The 18,391-nt window shown below is 37.2% G+C and overlaps 1 protein-coding gene across 2 annotated transcripts in view; it reads right to left on the bottom strand.

The window, feature by feature from the left end:
• The window catches only part of VAV3 (vav guanine nucleotide exchange factor 3), a 359,756-nt gene that overhangs the window by 129,302 nt on the left and 212,063 nt on the right, over nucleotides 1-18,391 (bottom strand). The gene's annotated exons all lie outside the window — the stretch shown is intronic.

Raw genomic sequence — 18,391 nt, 5'->3', positions numbered from 1 at the left:
AAAATATATACCAAAATCTGGTTGTGTGCAAAGCAGCAACACATAAGGATTTAAGCAAACTAATCCTCCTCAGAATTGAGGATTCCCTGAGAACATTACAGAATGGTCACATAGGTCAACCTGCCAGGAAAAACACAAAAACCTGGTGGATATTCATGCTGTGTGATAGTTTCTCTAGCCGCCATCACTGAAATATAAACTAGATGGAGCGGACGGGAGGGAGGGGCAGAGGATGCTTCATTCCCACAGAAGCCATCTCTAAATAGGTATGTGGATGATGTCATGACCTATAAAAGTGAAAATAATTTTATAAAAAGTTTTGCAACAAAACATCGTCTGGTCAGTAAAAACTTCCTCCTTAACAATTTGCTTTCCTTGTAATCCAAATGAATTTTATACTTTACTTTTATATTTTTTATATTTTATTTTTATTACCTGCATGTGCAAAAGAAAACATAAAGCAAAATGCAAACTATCATCACTGACATAAGATTAAGCAAAAAATAACATAACCAAAGTGATTTTGTGCCAATATTATGATGACCAAACAACATTTGTTACTTTAACCTTCATGGCAATCCTGACTACTCAGCACTAAGAATATCACTAATTTACAAACAAGGAAATTGAGGCTGATACTAAAGTCTAAGGGAAATGGCAGAGTCAGGCACTCTAGTCCAGGTCTGTCCTCTCTGCCTCTCTGCGAGATGGAACTCAACAATATTCACCTTAATATAATAAGATTGTTGGAAATCGTCAATTTAGCCATTTCTAGAAGATTTTTTATATTACTTGTAATTTACCTATGTCACAGAAGAAAGCAGAAAAATTAGAAAAGAACTAAAAAAAACTGATATAAATCAGAGGTATATGGAGGAAGCTAAGATGATGCTCTTCAACATGCTATAAGCAATTTGAGAGAGTGTAGGAAAAGTTTGAGATACTGATGAGCTAGGATTTCCCCTTTTATAGAATACAGCAACTCTCAACCACACAGAGCCTTGGTGTAATGAAGCATAACACAGGCGGGCGACCAGGCATCAATCTCTGAGGTACCAGGAGAAGCCTTATGAAAAAACATTCGCAAAAGCAATTGGAGTAGCAGGCAGTGATGCAGAAGTGTCAGAGAGGTCAGCCTTCCAATCCATCTGCTGAATATGAGCGTGCTAAAAATGAAATCAAATATTAGTGCCATCTGGGATTTCTCTGCTCCATGCTTCTGGTGACCTCACTTTTTAGGAAAATGTTCTGCTGCATGCTGAAAAGCATGGCCACTTCCACAGCAGTATTTTTGTATTCCTGATTAAAAATTATAGTTCTTCATGAACAGAGAAGTAGAGAAAACATAAGGATCTAAAACAAAACTGTCTTCACAAGATTCTTGAGTCCATAAAGCCATGCACTGGAAAGAGCATCACACCCTACTTCCTTAGCCAGGAAGGCCTGCTTTTTTCTGAACATCAAGGTGATACAGTCACACATGGATTGTCAAATCACAGCTTCAGTCCTGGGAACTTGAAGAATTCATCAGCCTCGAGTTGTAGAATAGAAGTAGGTCTCCTTCAGAAATGTAAATGGGTCCCAAACAAGTAAGAGTTTAATTAATTTTAGAAGCTTGTCTGGGACAGAGATAGAATACCTTTCTCTAAGGATCAACTCAGGTAATAGACAGCCAATCTTTTGACCATCTATTACTTTCCCCAACTAATGAGGGATAAGCTGACTTTTAAAAAAAGATTTTATTTATTTATTTGACAGAGAGAGAGCACAAGCAGTGAGAGCAGCAGAGGGAGAGGGAGAAGCAGACTTCCTGCTGAGCAGGGAGCCCAACATGGGGCTCGACCCCAGGACCCTGGGATGGTGACCTGAGCCAAAGGCAGATGGCTAACCGGCTGAGCCACTAGGGTGCCCCTAAGCTGGATTTTTAGAAGACAAAAAGCTGAGAGGAGAATCACTCGGAGGTTAAAAAAAAAAAAAAAAAAAGAAAAAAGAAAAAGAAAAAGAAAAAAGAAAAAAAGACATAATAAAGATAAAAATCTGAAAATATTGTTAACACTGGTTGTCCTACATGAAATTAGGCTCCAAATGGTGAAGTAGAATGGTAGGGAAGAAATGTTGGAATTAAAAAAAAAAAACAAAACTATAGCTGCATATTATTTTTTAAAATTAAACACTAAAAGATAAAAATCCTATGACTCTGGAACTGCTCCTGGAGCACTACAGAATACAAAAGTATAGTCAACTATACTTTTGGTAGGAATCTGAAATTAGACCACCCAGGCCTAAATCCTAACTTGCAAGTCACTAACAGCCTGACCCTTGATAAGTCAGTAAGTATAAGGACTACTCATAAAATCAAAACCATAAAGTTACCTATTTTATGTAAAGTATTTTTAGGACTTTGCCTGGCCCAGATTTAGTGTTCAATAAGTATTGGCTACTATTAACAAATTCCTGATTCCAAATCCACAAAATAATAATGTAGTAGTGGGGGATCCCTGGGTGGCTCAGCGGTTTAGTGCCTACCTTTGGTGCAGGGCGCGATCCTGGAGTCTCGGGATCAAGTCCCACGTCAGGCTCCCTGCATGGAGCCTGCTTCTCCCTCTGCCTGTGTCTGCCTCTCTCTCTCTCTGTCTATCATGAATAAACAAATAAAATCTTTACAAATAATAATAATAATAATGTAGTAGGAAGAGTACTTTATGAGTTGTAAGAATCCCTTGGTAGTCCTGGGACATAGTCCCTGGAGGATTCCCATTCTCCTGAGAATTTCATGCAGGAAGGCTGTTATATGTTCAGTGTCCTCTAAGACCAGGAATCCATATATAATGAGTTAAGCACAATAAGAAATAGGGTTGCCCAGGAGAATACACGTATGAAAAAGTCCAGAGAATCAGATAAAATCATATCAAGTGCCAAATGAAGAGAAATGTCAGCACACATGGACTACAGCCTGTGAGGATGTAAAAACCGAAGACAGTAAATTGGCTGGTTGGAAAGAGCTGGAAAGGTAAATTAGAATTTAAAAAAATATGGAGAAATATCAGGATTATAGGTATGTAACACAAGGACAAGAATGATCAAAAGTGGCATTTGTTTCATACTTTTAATGCACCAGGCACATAATAGGCTCTTCGTATTTTTTTCACATTTATTGTTCACAGCAAACCTAGAAGGCAGTCAGTCATTCGTTCATTTCATATTAAGTACCTACCATATACACAGACCCTAAGGCCTGAACAGAAAGAAGGATCCCTCAGCCAGAGCTGAGGAGACAAAGTAAAGAGAAGAGATGTAAGAGATGATGAGGTAAGAGAGGTTGGCAGGGGCCAAGGAAAGAGGTGAGATCTTACACAGGGATTAATGTCACATTAGTTGACAAAGAAAAAGAAAAAATCTCTGTGACCACTATAAAGAGCATTCCTTGCAGTGAAGCAAGAGTGAACACAGCAAGACCATATGGGGCTGGGTTATCTATAGATGAGAACTGAGGGTCAAATATAGGTTAGCTCACTTGCTCAGTCACGCAGCTCTACACAGAGGATTCCACCTAAGTAACCTGTTTTGATATATGACAGACAGTTTACTTGTGAGAACTTGAATGGAATCTTGAAGATTTCTCAGGAAAATGTTGCCATTTCTTTTGCTTCATATGAGTCCATTAGTAATACAAATAATCAATCAAATATTTACAAGGCAAAGTATGTCAGCACTCTTACACCTCCTTTTAACTTTACACATACTCTAACTTCTTGCCTCTTCTCACCTGGCTTCATGGTTGGCACCAAACTGAGGACCATGTGCCTCCCTGTAGCCTGAGTCCCTTCTCCATTCTCCAGATCTGCATTCCCAGGGGCTCCACAGGCACCTCAAATGCAGCACATACAAAACTCAATTCTACACCTTTCCTAACACACTGGATTCTGATTTTTTTTTCTTTAAAGATTTTATCTGTTTATTCATGACAGGCATAGAGAGAGAGGCAGAGACACAGGCAGAGGGAGAAGCAGGCTCCATGCCGGAAGCCTGACATGGGACTCGATCCAGGGTCTCCAGGATCACACCCTGGGCCAAAGGCAGGCACTAAACCACTGAGCCACCCAGGGATCCCCCTGGATTCTGATTTTAATCCATGAATATACATTCACTCCATCTTCTAACCTGGGAACTTAAGAGTTGCAATGAATTTTTCCCTCTTCCTCATACCTTCTCCATATTCATTCTCCGTCAACCCCTCCTCTGCTCCAATTTCTCCTTCCCTGAAACTATAATGAACTTCTGTTGATTCAACTTTAAAAATACCTCCTCAAAAATTCAGGTTCCATTCTCCCTCTTCATTACCTAAACCAAGCACTCAGAATCTCTCAGCTAAATTGTTACAATGACCTCCTTAATTTTTCCATTTTCTACTTTCTCTCCCTACTGAAGGCCATCTTCCAGAGTATTCCCAGAATTCTCTTGAAAAGTAAGAATCGGTCACTCCCTCCGGTGAAGGCTTCTGCCAGTTTCTACTGCCTACAGGGATAAAGCCACAACGTCTAGCATGGCATACAACGTGTTTTAAGTTCTAGGATGCCTCTTGCAGGCCTCTTCTTCCCCAAACCCTCATAAGTCACAGGTATACATTGTTAGTACACAGACCTTGTCACATTTCCTAAACACGTTCTTCTTGTCCGTAACTCTGCACTTTTGTAGTCCATTCACTCAGTCTAAAATGTTTCCCTCAGCCTGCAGCTGCTAACTTGCCTGGTTACTCATTTTGGACCAGATAAAAATGTGACTCCTTTGATAAAATCCTCTGTGAGTCCACATGATAAAAGATAACGATTATCATTTCATCTGGGTTCCCAAAGTACTTTTCCAGCCCTCTAGTGCAGTACTACATTATGTTATAACCATTTATTACCTGCTTCTCACTACCAGAAAACTAGCTCCATGCTATTCATGTTTATATTGTCAGGACTTATTTCAGTGCCTCATATTTAATATATATCATTGTTGAATAAATAAAGGCCACTAGCTATATTTTAAGTATCCTCTACTTAGAGTGAAAAGAGAAAAGGGAAAAAGTAGAAAATCATCCACTGAGTTAAAGAAACAAAAGCTCACATCCAAGAAACACCTACACAAAACATAATTAAAGACAAAAGAAATACAAAGATCATTGGAGCAAGTCAGGAGAACAAGCTGTGTTTGGTAGATGAAGGAAAAGGAGAAAGTGATGCCAGTTTGGGGGAAAAAGGAGATCGAAAGTTCTGAAATGAGTATCAAGTGTTCTCGAGAATGGTGGCTAAGGCAGGTTTACTACATCCGTGATACTGTCATGATTAAATTTATGTGTCGACTTGACTGGCCATGGGATTCCCAGATTTTTGGTCAAACATACTTCCTGGTGTTTCTGTGAGGGCATATTTTGGATGAGATTAACATTTAAAGTGGGAGACTCCCATCTTCAGGATATTTGGTTATAGCATGCCTCTTTTTAAATAAGATTTTTAAATACATATAATAATTTATCACAATAAAGAACCAAAAAAAGCATTGATTACCTCAACAGATGCCAAAAAAGACATTTAATAAAATGTGGCATGTGTTTCTGATGAAATTCTAAATAAACCAGATGTTGAGGGATACTTCCTTCACATATTAAAGAGTATCAAGCTAAAGACAATAGAAAACATACTTAATTTTTTAAAAATTTTTTTAAATTTTTACTTATTTATGATAGTCACAGAGAGAGAGAGAGAGAGAGGCAGAGACATAGGCAGAGGGAGAGGCAGGCTCCATGCACCAAGAGCCCGACGTGGTATTCGATCCCGGGTCTCCAGGATCGCGCCCTGGGCCAAAGGCAGGCGCTAAACCGCTGCGCCACCCAGGAATCCCAAAACATACTTAATTTTAAACACTATCACTATCCTATTGAAGTTAAGCAAACTTTGCTTAAGTGAATTGTATTATTCAGCATTGCTCTGGAAGATCTGATCAATGTAATATGACAAAAATAAATGTATAATGGTATGTATATGATGAAAATAAATAATATATATTACATATATTAAAAATAAATAAATATAGATATAATAAAAATAAATGTCAGTAAATGAAAAAGACATTGTTGGGACAACTGGGAAAAACCCAAAGAAGAAATGCAAACTGATAAAACTAATAAGAAAAGATATCAGGGGGTGTCTGGAAAAGCATTTCTCTAGGCTTCCAATGTTCTCCAACAGTGAAATGCAGGAACGTGTGGATAATGTTTTCACCCAGCAAAATTCCTTGAGACTCAAAGTTCAAGGATTTTCACAGGTTGGTCACATAGGCATTCTCTGCCATCATAATCAGATCACTTTTCACAAATATTAAAAAATCCCAGAAGGAAAATAGATGCTCACTATAAACCATATGGTTAAAAAAAAAAAAAGCCTAGGCAGGCTGGCACAATGAAATTCGGTACCCTTGGCACACCAGATAACCTTACTGCATGGCATCACAGGGGCCATTTCAAAGCCTAAATTCCCAGATACCAGCTAAGGGACAACCCTCTAAGCAGACTCTTTTAAAGACATGGACCCAAACCTGCCAAGTTTACTCTTTCCCGGCACGAAATGTTCTAGATGAATAAAATTTAAAAGTTAACTGAGGAAAATAAAAATATTCAAGTAAATAAAAGCTACCTCTCCAAACTGCTGAATAAGAAGCTTGCATATTTTATTGTAAGTATACAATCTCTCAGGTTAATTTATAAAGTTAAAACAATTCTTTCCCCCAAACCAACAAACACCAACATACCAATACACAAACATACACACACACACACACACACACACACACACACACAGATTTCTTTTTTTACCTTGAGAAACGATTATAAAATTCAACTGGGTGAATAAATGTATGAAGATCATCGGGAAAATTTTTAAGCTAAGACAAATTGTTACAGAGAGTGTGTTACAGAGAGTGTCTCATCATTATCTGAGATACTAAAATGTTTTTTAGTATCAATAAGATCAAAAATAGAGAAGATAAAGTCTTGCAGGGGACTAAGCATGTGCATAAATGCGGTATGTGATTTTTGTGACAGTTTGTTTACTTACTATTTATCTGCTCAAAAGATTAAAAACTTATTAAATACATACTATGTAGGCAGTGAGGTACAATGATGAGCAGATCAGGTAAAGTTTCTGTTGTTTGTGCTAATGGGAAATAAATATCTAAATAATTCCATAAACAACTATGAAATTACAAGTGTGTCAGATAGTGTTAGGAAAACTTACAACTTGGAATATGACCTTGTAAACGGATTATCACAGAAGGCTTTCCTACAGAAACAATGTTCGCATTGAGATCTAAAGATAATCAGGAATTCAGCAGGTGAAAGGAAGAATGTTCCAGACAAAGAAAAAATAAATTCTAAATGCATTTCAGAAAATGCATTCCCAGCTTTTTGAAAAGGGTAATTTCACTACCATCACCTATTTTAAAGGATATAAAGTCTAGATAAAGATTGATATTATTTGACAATAAGTATTATATGCCTATGATTGCCATGAACGCAGGTAGCAGTGAGGAATAAGATGGACAAAACTTCTGCTCTTGTGTAGCTTATTTCTACACTTCAACCTGAAATATGTTTTAAGAAAACAAAAACACTTAAAGAAAATATTGATGACTATATAATCTTTAAATGTAAAAAATAAAGATAGCTGGATTTATTTTTAAAAACCCAAAATTTTTCTTTAATCAAAAGCAATAAAAAAAAAACAGAAAGTAGGAAAAAAATCCGTAATATGTATGCTAAAGGATTAATGTTCCTTGCAATATATAAATACTCTTGAAAATCTGTAAGAAAAAAAACAAACACCCCAATTGAAAAATTAGCAAAGAATCAACAGGGCAATGTATTAAAAAAAGAAATCAATGAACACAAAACATGCTTATTTAATTAAAATTAATGCAAATTTAAATAAGGTATCATTTCACATATCAAACTGGTACAAATGAAAAAGATAAAACAGATAATACCCAATGTGGATGAAGTTACAGAAATAGCCAAAAACTAACCTTAAAGATTTATGATCCTTTGACATAAAATTCTACTTATTAAGGAAACAGAAATTATAACACATCTATGCAATGGAATACCATACAACAATTAGAAATGAAAAAGGGAACATACATATTAGCCCAGAAAGATATTTGCAATATATTATAGGAGAATAAACTGTTACTAAACTGCATCCATAACTGTGATTAACATAACACATAACTGCTTGCTAATATACCTATGTGAAAATGAGAACAGGTAAAGGCATTATGCATGATTTTTTTTAATTTTAAAGTTATCTGTTTTCCAAAGTTTCTATAGTGACCATGCATTATTGAGTATATTCCTTACATCTTCTCTTTCTTGAGATGAAAAGAACAGGAATAACCCCAAGAACATTTACAAGCAACTTGACTAAAGTACACATAATATGTCACTGAATAGGATCTGAGGCAAAGATTTATCACAAAGCCTCTGCTCTTAATCACTATGCTAAAAATATCACAAGGCAATTAAAAATCGAAGACAAACAGAATTAAGTGTTTGCAACATATGTGAAAATATTCTTGGTATAAAAGGAGCCATTACAAATCAGTGATAGTACAATGATAAATCTGACCCACAGAAAAGTTGGCAAAGGATATGACCAAGAAATTGGTAGAGAAAAACAACTGATTGAAAAGCCAGTGATAAACTATTCGACATCATCAGTAAATGTAGAGATCAGATATGCATGCTCCAGAATGTCAAGGCGACAGCAAACACAATGTTTGGGAAATAGTCATTCCTGGACACTAATTGCTTTGTTCTTCCCTTCCCACCCCCACCCCCCCTTAAGGATGTGATCTTTGTGAGACTGCATTTAGTCTAAGAACCAAAAGAGCTCATCATCTGTAAATATTTCCTTAAATGGAAGCACACAGATTGTTAGTGCTTCAAAATGGTAAGTCAGCCTCGAGTATAAAAGCAGAGGGCTACAGCAGGATTGAATTTTCTGAAACAGGCAAGATGTTGCCCTATGCAGACAGAGTAACTGGTAGGCCCAAGGAAAGCTAGCTGAGTTATGCTATTTGTTCCTATTATCAGTAAGATCCTCTATCCTTGACTAAATAGGATTCTACACAAAATTCTCGAATGTGGGGGTGGGATATATTTCTTTTTCTTCCTAATATATCACCCACTAGGAAAACTTGGCTTTCAAAAAAGTGAAAATTAGCACAATTTGTTTATAATAGTTAATAGCTGTAAATAAATTAAATGTCCAATGGATAAAATACTGGGCAAATATAATGTGGTACTTCCATATAACGGAAGAATAATCAGCCATTTAATCTTATTGAGGAAGAGGTTTTTCAAGAAAATAGAAGTTTAGGGACGCCTGGGTGGCTCAGTGGTTGAGTGTTTGCCTTTGTCTCAGGTTATGATCCTGGGGGCCTGGGATGGAGTCCTGCATGGGACTCCCCACAAAGAGCCTGCTTCTCCCTTTGTGTCTCTGCCTTTCTTTGTGACTCTCATGAATAAATAAAATCTTGAAAATTAAAACCAAATTTAAAAAAAGAAAATAGAAGTATAAAGTTTTACCATAAACAATATGTACACATATATATGTGTGTGTGTGTCTGTTACTACAGGGGACGTAACATATATAGGAAAAGAGAAATTAGGACCATTAGAGAGTCTCACAGCATGTAATGTTCCCTCACTATACTTGTAACAATATCCTTTTTTAGATCTATTTGCATGCGGATTTTATTAATATTTCTTTCCCCCCAAAATACTATAAGCTCCATGAGGTCAGAGTTGTTTGTCTCAGATCGTATTTATCTCTGTATTCCTAGCATCACGCGTGGTGCCTAGCATAAACAGGCATTCAACACATGTGCTGAAGTTTGAAAGGATGTCAAAAGGAGATTAAAGACGTAAGAGTAAGACGAGGGCAGCCCCGGTGGCTCAGCGGTTGAGCGTCTGCCTTTGGCCCGGGGCGTGATGCCGGGGACCAGGGATCGAGTCCCACGTCGGGCTCCCTGCATGGAGCCTGCTTCTCCCTCTGCCTGTGTCTCTGCCTTTCTATCTGCGTGTCTCTCATGAATAAATAAATAAAGTCTTAAAAAAAAAAAAAGAGGAAGAGGAAGATGAAGATGTAGAAAATGCATCCCAAAGACAACTGATGGTTAGAGACTACAAACGTAGTACTAAGTTTCGCAGAAACCAAAGCAAAGAGGAAAATCAAGCTCCTAAAGAAAATCGTAGGCTTTCCTGGCAGGAGAGAGTCCAGGAGGGCAGGGGAGAGGGGCGGGGAGCAGGGCGGGGAGCAGGGTCGGCCAGGTGGGGGGATGGAGGCGGGACCCGGAAGGCCGGCGGGGTGTTGGGGGGGTGTGGAGGCCGTGGGAGCGCCAACAGGCCTCCGCAGGGCGCGGCCGGAGCCCAGGCAGGCCTGGGCCGGGGGCCTTTCCCGGGGCGAGCTCCGGGCTCACCCCCGCCCTCAGGGCCGCGCAGGAGGCCTCCGGGGAAGCAGAGATCAGGCTGCTGGGCGCCGGGCAGTTCTGCGGGACCGAGACCGAGGGCGAGGGCGCCCGAGCCCCGCAGCAGCCCCCGCCCCAGGAGCAGCGGGGAGGCCCTGCAAGGCCAAGGTCAGGGATCACTCAACACCGCAGAAACGCGGCGTTTCGAAGAATACTTAGAGAATTTAGGTTTTTCCCCAAGATTTGCTTTTCAATTTTAATTTTCTCTTTCCTTTTGCAACCAATTTCTTATTTAATCAACTTTTAAAAAAATCTTTGATTTTCATTCTATAGGTAAATGCTATACATTCATGTATTTAATTTTATTTTTGTATATATGTAAGTTTTCCTTTCTTTACGATTTTGGGATGCAGTTCCTAAAATACCAAAATACAGCCAGAGTCTAGTGTATGGCTCTGTCTTCACCTGTCTAATCATATTTGCATTTTTCTTTTCTTCATTCTTTTTTGCTTTGTTAAAGTCTTTTTAAACTTTCATCTTTACAGTTACATTCTATCCTGTTAATGTATTTAATTTCATTTTTGCACGTATTTCTTTCTTTACAATTTTGAGGTGTTGTTTCTTCTAACAAACTGACCAAAATACACTCAGGATATAGTGTATTATTGCTCTTTTCCTTTTTTTTTTTACTTTTAATTTTCATGTTTATAGTTACACTCTATCCTTTTATTGTATTTACTTTTTGTTCTTCATATATAATTTTTCTTTTGTTAAATTTTGGGATCTAGTTTTTTAACAAATAGACCGAAATACACACCAGATCCAGTGTATTACTCTACTCTGTTCACGTGTCTGATTATATTCTTCTTTAAATTTTTTTTTCTGGTTTTGGGTCTTTTCTGACTTGTTTAGTGTATATTAGTCTGGGGTACTTGTTGCCAATTTACTGTCTTTTCTCTTGTTCATCTGTTATTCTCTGGACAGAGTGACAAGATGGAAAAACTCACCTCAAAAAAGAGAACAAGAGGCAGTACTGACTGCCAGGGGCCTAATCATTATGGACATAAGTAAGATGTCAGAACTAGAGTTTAGAAAAGTGATTATAAAGATACTAGCTGGGCTTGAAAAAAGTATAGAAGACACTAGAGAATCCCTTTCTGGAGAAATAAAAGAACTAAAATCTAATCAATTTGGAATTTTAAAAAGGCTATTAATGAGATACAATCAAAAAAGGAAGCTCTAACTGCTAGGATAAATGAAGCAGAAGACAATTAGTGATATAAAAGACAAAATGATGAATAAAAAAGCTGAGAAAAAGAGAGATAAACAACTACTGGATCACGAGGATAGAATTTGAGAGATAAGTGATACCATAAAGCAAAACAATATAGAATAATTGGGATCCCAGAAGAAGAGGAAAGAGAGACTGGAGGACAGAAGGTATACTGAAGCAAATTATAGCAGAGAACTTCCCTAATCTGGGGAAAGAAACAGGCATTCAAGTCCAGGAGGACAGAAAATCCTTCCTCAAAAATCAATAAAATGATACAGATCAATACCCTCACACATAATAGTGAAACTTTCAAATCTCAGAGACAAAGAGAAAATCCTAAAAGCAGCTTGGGACAAGAGGTCTGTAACCTACAAGGGTAGAAACATTGGATTTGCAGCAGACTTATCCACAGAGACCTGGCAGGTCAGAAAGGAATGGCATAATATATTCAGGGTGCTAAATGAGAAAAACATGCAGCCAAGAATACTTTATCAAATGAGAATGTCATTTAAAATAGAAAAATAAATTAAAAAAAATAAAATAAAATAGATAAAAAGCTTCCAGGACAAATAGAAACTAAAAGAATTTGTGATCACCAAACTGCCCTACAAGAAATATTAAAAGGGATTCTTTACGTGAAGAGAGAGCCCAAAAGTAATATAGATCGGAAAAGAACAAAGACAATATACAGAAACAGTGTCTTTACAGGTAATACAATGATACTAAATTCATATCTCTCAATAGGTACTCTGAATATACATGAGCTAAATGCCCCAATCAAAAGACACAGGGTATGAGACTGGATAAAAAAAGCAAGCCCCATTAATATGGTACCTGCAAGAGACTCATGTTAGACCCAAAGACACCTCCAGATTTAAAATGAGGGCACAGAAAACCATTTATCATGCTAATGGCCATCAAAAGAAAGTTGAGGTGGTGATCTTTATATCAGATAAATTAGATTTTAAACCAAAGACTGTAATGAGATGAGGAAGGACACTATATCCTAATTAGAGTCTATCCAACAAGATCTAACAATTGTAAATACTTATGCCTCTAATATGGGAACAGCCAATTATATAAGCCAATTAATAACAAAATTAAAGAAACATATTTATATTAATACAAAAATAGCAGGGGACTTTAATACCCCATTCACTGCAATGGACAGATAATCTAAGCAGAAGATCAACAAGGAAACTAGGTCTCTGAATCACACACTGGACCAGATGGACTTCACAGATATATTCAGAACATTCCATCCTAAAGCAACAGAACACATTCTTCTTGACTGTGTGAGGAACATTCTCCAGGACAGATCACATACTGGGTGACAAATCAGGTCTCAATCAGTACCAAAAGACTGAGATCATTCCTTGCATATTTTCAGACCACAATGCTTTGAAACTAGAATTCAAGTACAAGAGGAAATTTGGAAAGATCTCAAATACATGGAGGCTAAAGAGCATTCTACTAAAGAATGAATGGCCTAACCAGGAAATTAAAGAAGAATTTAAAAAATTCATGCAAGCAAATGAAAATGAAAACACAAGTATTCAAAACCTTTGGGATGCAGCAAAGTCAGTCCTAAGAGACTGAAGAATATGATGAAGAATGAAGAAGCTGAGAAAAAGAGAGAGAAAGAGAAGTATATAGCAATACAAGACTTTCTGAAGAAACAAAAAGGTCTCAAATACACAACCTCATCTTACACCTAAAGGAGCTGAAGAATAGCAAATAAAGCCTAAACCTAGCATGGGAAAGAGAAATAATAAAGATTAGAGCAGAAATCAATGAAACAGAAACCCAAAGAACAGTAAAACAGATCAATGAAACTAAGAGCAGATTCCTTAAAAGAATTAATAAGATTGATAAAGCCCTGACCAGACTTATCTGAAAAGGAAGAGAAAGGACCTAAATAAATAAAATCATGAAGGAAAGAGAGATCATACCCAACACTAAAGAAATGTAAACAATTACAAGAACATATTATGAGCAACTATATGCCAACAGAGTGGGCAATCTGGAAGAAATGGATGCATTCCTAGAGATGTATAAACTACCAAAACTAAAACAGGAAGAAATAGAAAACCTGAACAGATCCATAACCAACACGGAAACTGCGGCAGTCATCAAAAATCTCCCAACAAACAAGAGCCCACGGCCTGATGGCTTCCCAGGGGAATTCCACCAAATATTTAAACAATTAATGCCTATTCTTCTAAAGCTGTTTTAAAAAATATAAATGGAAGGAAAACTGCCAAACCCTTCCTATGAGGTTAGCATTACTTTGATCCCCAAACCAGACAAAGACCCTACCAAAAAGGAGAATTACAGACCAATATCCCTGATGAACATGGATGCAAAAATCTCACCAAAACGCTAGCAAAAAGGATCCAACACTAAAAGAATTATTCACCATGACCAAGTGGGCTGCAAGGGTGGTTCAACATTTGGAAATCAATCAGTGTGATACATTACATTAATAAAAGAAAGGACAAGAACCATACAATCCTCTCAATAGATGCAGGAAAGCATTTGACAAAGTACAGCATCCTTTCTTGATTAAAACTCTTCATAGTGTAGGGATAGAGGGAACATACCTCAGTATCATAAAAGCCATTACAAAAAGCCCACAGCAAATATCATTCTCAATGGGGAAAAACTTAGAGCTTTTCCCCTAAGGTCAGGAACATGGAAGGGGTGTGTCCACTGTCACGACTGCTGTTCAACATAGTACTAGAATTCCTAGCCTCAGCGATCAGACAACAACAACAACAAAAATAAAAGGCATTTGGATTGGCAAAGAAGAAGTCAAACTCTCTCTCTTTGCAAATGACATGATATTCAATATGGAAAACCAAAAGACTCCATCCCAAAATTGGGAGAACTCATACAGGAATGAGCAAAATGGCAGGATATGAAATCAAAGCACAGAAACCCGTGGCATTTCTATACACCAACAATGAGATGGAAGAAAGAGAACTTAAGGAGCCAATTCCATTTGCACCCCAAACCATAAGATACCTAGGAATAAACCTAACCAAAAAGGCAAAGCATCTATACTCAGAAAACTATAGAACACTCATGAAAGTAACTGAAAAAGACATAAAGAAATGGAAAAAATGTTCCATGCACTGCACCCATGGAACAAACAATAAGATACCTAGGAATAAACCTAACCAAAAAGGCAAAGCATCTGTACTCAGAAAACTATAGAACACTCATGAAAGTAATGAGGAAGACAAAAAGAAATAGAAAAAATGTTCCAGGCTCATGGATTGGAAGAACAAATATTGTTAAAATGTCTATGCTATATAGAGCAATCTATACATTCAACTCAATCCCTATCAAAATACCATCAACTGGGGGCACCTGGGTGGCTCAATCGGTTAAGTGTCTGCCTTCAGCTCAGGTCATGATCCCATATCTGGCTTTCTGCTTAGCGGGGAACCTGGTTCTTCCTCTCCCTCTGCCTGCCATGTACTGTGTGTCAGATAAATAAATAAAATTTTTAAAAACAAAACAAAACACCATCATCTTATGTCACAGAGTTGGAACAAACAATTCTAAAATTTGTATGGAACTAGAAAAAAAAAACAATAGCCGGAGGAATGTTGAAAAAGAAAACTAAAACTGGTAGCATCACAATTCTAGACTTCAAGCTCTATTACAAAGCTGTAATCATCAAGGCATTATGGTCCTGGCACAAAAAAACAGACACATAGATCAATGGAACAGAATAGAGAACCCAGAAATGGGCCCTCAACTCTATGGTCAACTAATCTATGACAAAACAAAAAACAATATCCAATGGAAAAAATACAGTCTCTTCAACAAATGGTGTTGGGAAAATTGGACAGCAACACACAGAAAAATGAAACTGGACCATTTCCTCACACCATACACAAAAATAGACTCAAAATGAATGAAAGACCTAAATGTGAGACAAGAATCCATCAAAGTCCAAGAAGAGAACACAGGCAGCAACTTTGTGACCTCAGCCACAGCAACTTCTTACTAGACAGGTCTCCAAAGGCAAGGGAAACAAAAGCAAAAAATGAACTATTGGCACTTCATCAAGATAAAAAGCTTTTGTACAGCAAAGGAAATAGTCGACAAAACCAAAAGACAACTGACAGAATAGAAGATACCTACAAATGCCATATCAGATAAAGGGTTAGTATCCAAAATCTATAAAGAACTTATCAAACTCAACACCCACAGAACAAATCCAATCAATAAATGGGAAGAAGACATGAACAAACATTTCTCTAAAGAAGACATACAAATGGCCAACAGACACACACACACACACACACACACACACACACACACACACAAACGCTCCACATCACTGGGCATCAAGGAAATACAAATCAAAACCACAATGAGATACCACCTCATGCCAGTCAGAATGGCTAAAATTAACAACTCAGGAAACAAATGTTGGTGAGGACGTAGGAAAAGGGAAACTCTTGTACACTGTTGGGAGGAATGCAAGCCTGTATAGCCATTGCGGAAAACAGTATGGAGGTTCCTCATAAAGTTGAAAGTAGAGGTACCTTATAACCCAGCAATTGCGAATACTGGGTATTTACTCCAAATATACAAACGCAGTGATCTGAAGGGGCACCTGCACCCCAATGCTTATGGCAGCAATGTCCACAATAGCCAAATTATGGAAAGAGCCCAGAAGTTCACTGACGGATGACTGGATAAAGAAGATGTGGTACATATATACAATAGAATACTACTCAGCCATCAAAAATGAAATCTTGCCATTTGCAACGATGTGGATAGAACTACAGGACGTTATGCTAAGCGTAATAAGTCAATCAGCTAAAGACAATTATTGTATGATCTTACTCATGTGGAATTTAAGAAACAAAATAGAGGATCACAGAGGAAGAGAGAAAAAATAAAAAGACAAAATCAGAGAGGGAAACAAAACATAAGAGACTCTTATTAATCATAGGAAACAAACTGAGGGTCACTGGATGGGAGGGGGTAAGTGGGTGATGGACATTAAGGAGGGCATGTGATGTAATGAGCACTGGGTATTATATAAGACAGATGAATCACTAAACTCCACCTCTGAAACCAATAGTATATGTTAATTAATTGAATTTAAATAAATTTAAAAATATCTGGTTAAACTGGTAAAAAGTGAAAAAACAAAAACAAAAGAAGAACAACAAAACAACAAATTTTCCTGGCAATACTTTGTAAGAAAAATCACACTGACAGGTTTTTATAAAAGGGGTGTGATGTGTGATACGTAGCCAATGTCTTCAACAACATCCTCATAAATACAAATGTGCACCTGCCTATTCTACTTCTTGATATGAGCCCAGGACATCATTCGAAAGTACAACTCAGCGAAAGCAATTCTGCATGTGGGGAGAGGGGGCTAACAGTATCTATTCCATCCCTATATCATCACTTAAACCAGCCTTCATATGCCTAAAGTTAGATACCAAGCTTTAGCTAGCCAAGTATCTTTCAAATTTAAGAGTTAATAATTTCAAATATATGTAAATTATTTATAGATAAGACAAACATCTGTGCCAAATCTTCCAAGTACTAGATGTAGAGGTAGCAGTTCTTATAATTTAGAAGAAATTTCCAAAACAAAAAGTGATTATTATCTCAATTGACATTAGCTTATATAAATTCCTTTCTCCATGAGGACTAAGGATAGATCAGAAAAATACAAATTCTTCAGCTCAAAAGAGACCTAAAGCTGTATGAATTAGAAACCCCATGTCCCTGGGGATCCCTGAGTGGCTCAGTGGTTTGGCACCTGCCTTTGGCCCAGAGAGCGATCCTGGAGTCCCAGGATCGAGTCCCACGTCGGGCTCCTGGCCAGGAGTCTGCTTCTCCCTCTGCCTGTGTCTCTGCCACTCTCTCTCTATGTCTATCATGAATAAATAAATAAAATATTTTTAAAAAAAAAGAAACCCATGTCCCAACTCAGTCCTCAATATGTAGGACAGATCACTGAGCAAAGCTGGAAAAGGGGTCTAATTTAGTAAAGTATTTTGTATACTCTGAGACTGACAAACTAAACGTTCAAGAATATCAGAATAGCATATCCAGGTTGTTTTTGTAATGTCTCATGTGCTTCTAAATTCTCCAGTTCTATGAAAACATTTAAGCCAAGTAGTCTTGGTCAAAAATCAAAATAAGATCTATCATTTTATTACTCCAATGTAGGCTTTCCTGTAAGATACAACTTTAAGAGTTTCATTAAAAGGTTTTTCAAAAAAAAAAAAAAGGTTTTTCCTTTCTTTTGTTATCACAAAAAATTTCAGAATATCCTATCTTGTGAAATTAAATCCACCAAATTAGCTACAAAGAAACTTATTCACACAATTTTTCTGTAAACCATCCTAAATCCCTGTTTTTTCATAATTTGTTTCCTCAATGACCACAGCACATTCATTATGCTGCTGGTTATTGGAAAGGACAATGAAACGAACAACAAATAGGTCCTCCAAAATCCAAGTTAAAAAAGTAGAGTTCAGAAGGGACACCTTCACCTATTCATAAAGATTCATAAAAGAAATGAAAACAGAAAAGAGATTTATAAATCACATCCAAATCTTA

The sequence above is a fragment of the Vulpes lagopus genome, chromosome 3 (genome assembly GCF_018345385.1).
Source record: "Vulpes lagopus strain Blue_001 chromosome 3, ASM1834538v1, whole genome shotgun sequence".
NCBI classification, from domain to species: domain Eukaryota; kingdom Metazoa; phylum Chordata; class Mammalia; order Carnivora; family Canidae; genus Vulpes; species Vulpes lagopus.
Note: the sequence above shows the minus strand (reverse complement) of the source record. Positions and strands in the feature narration are given on the sequence as shown.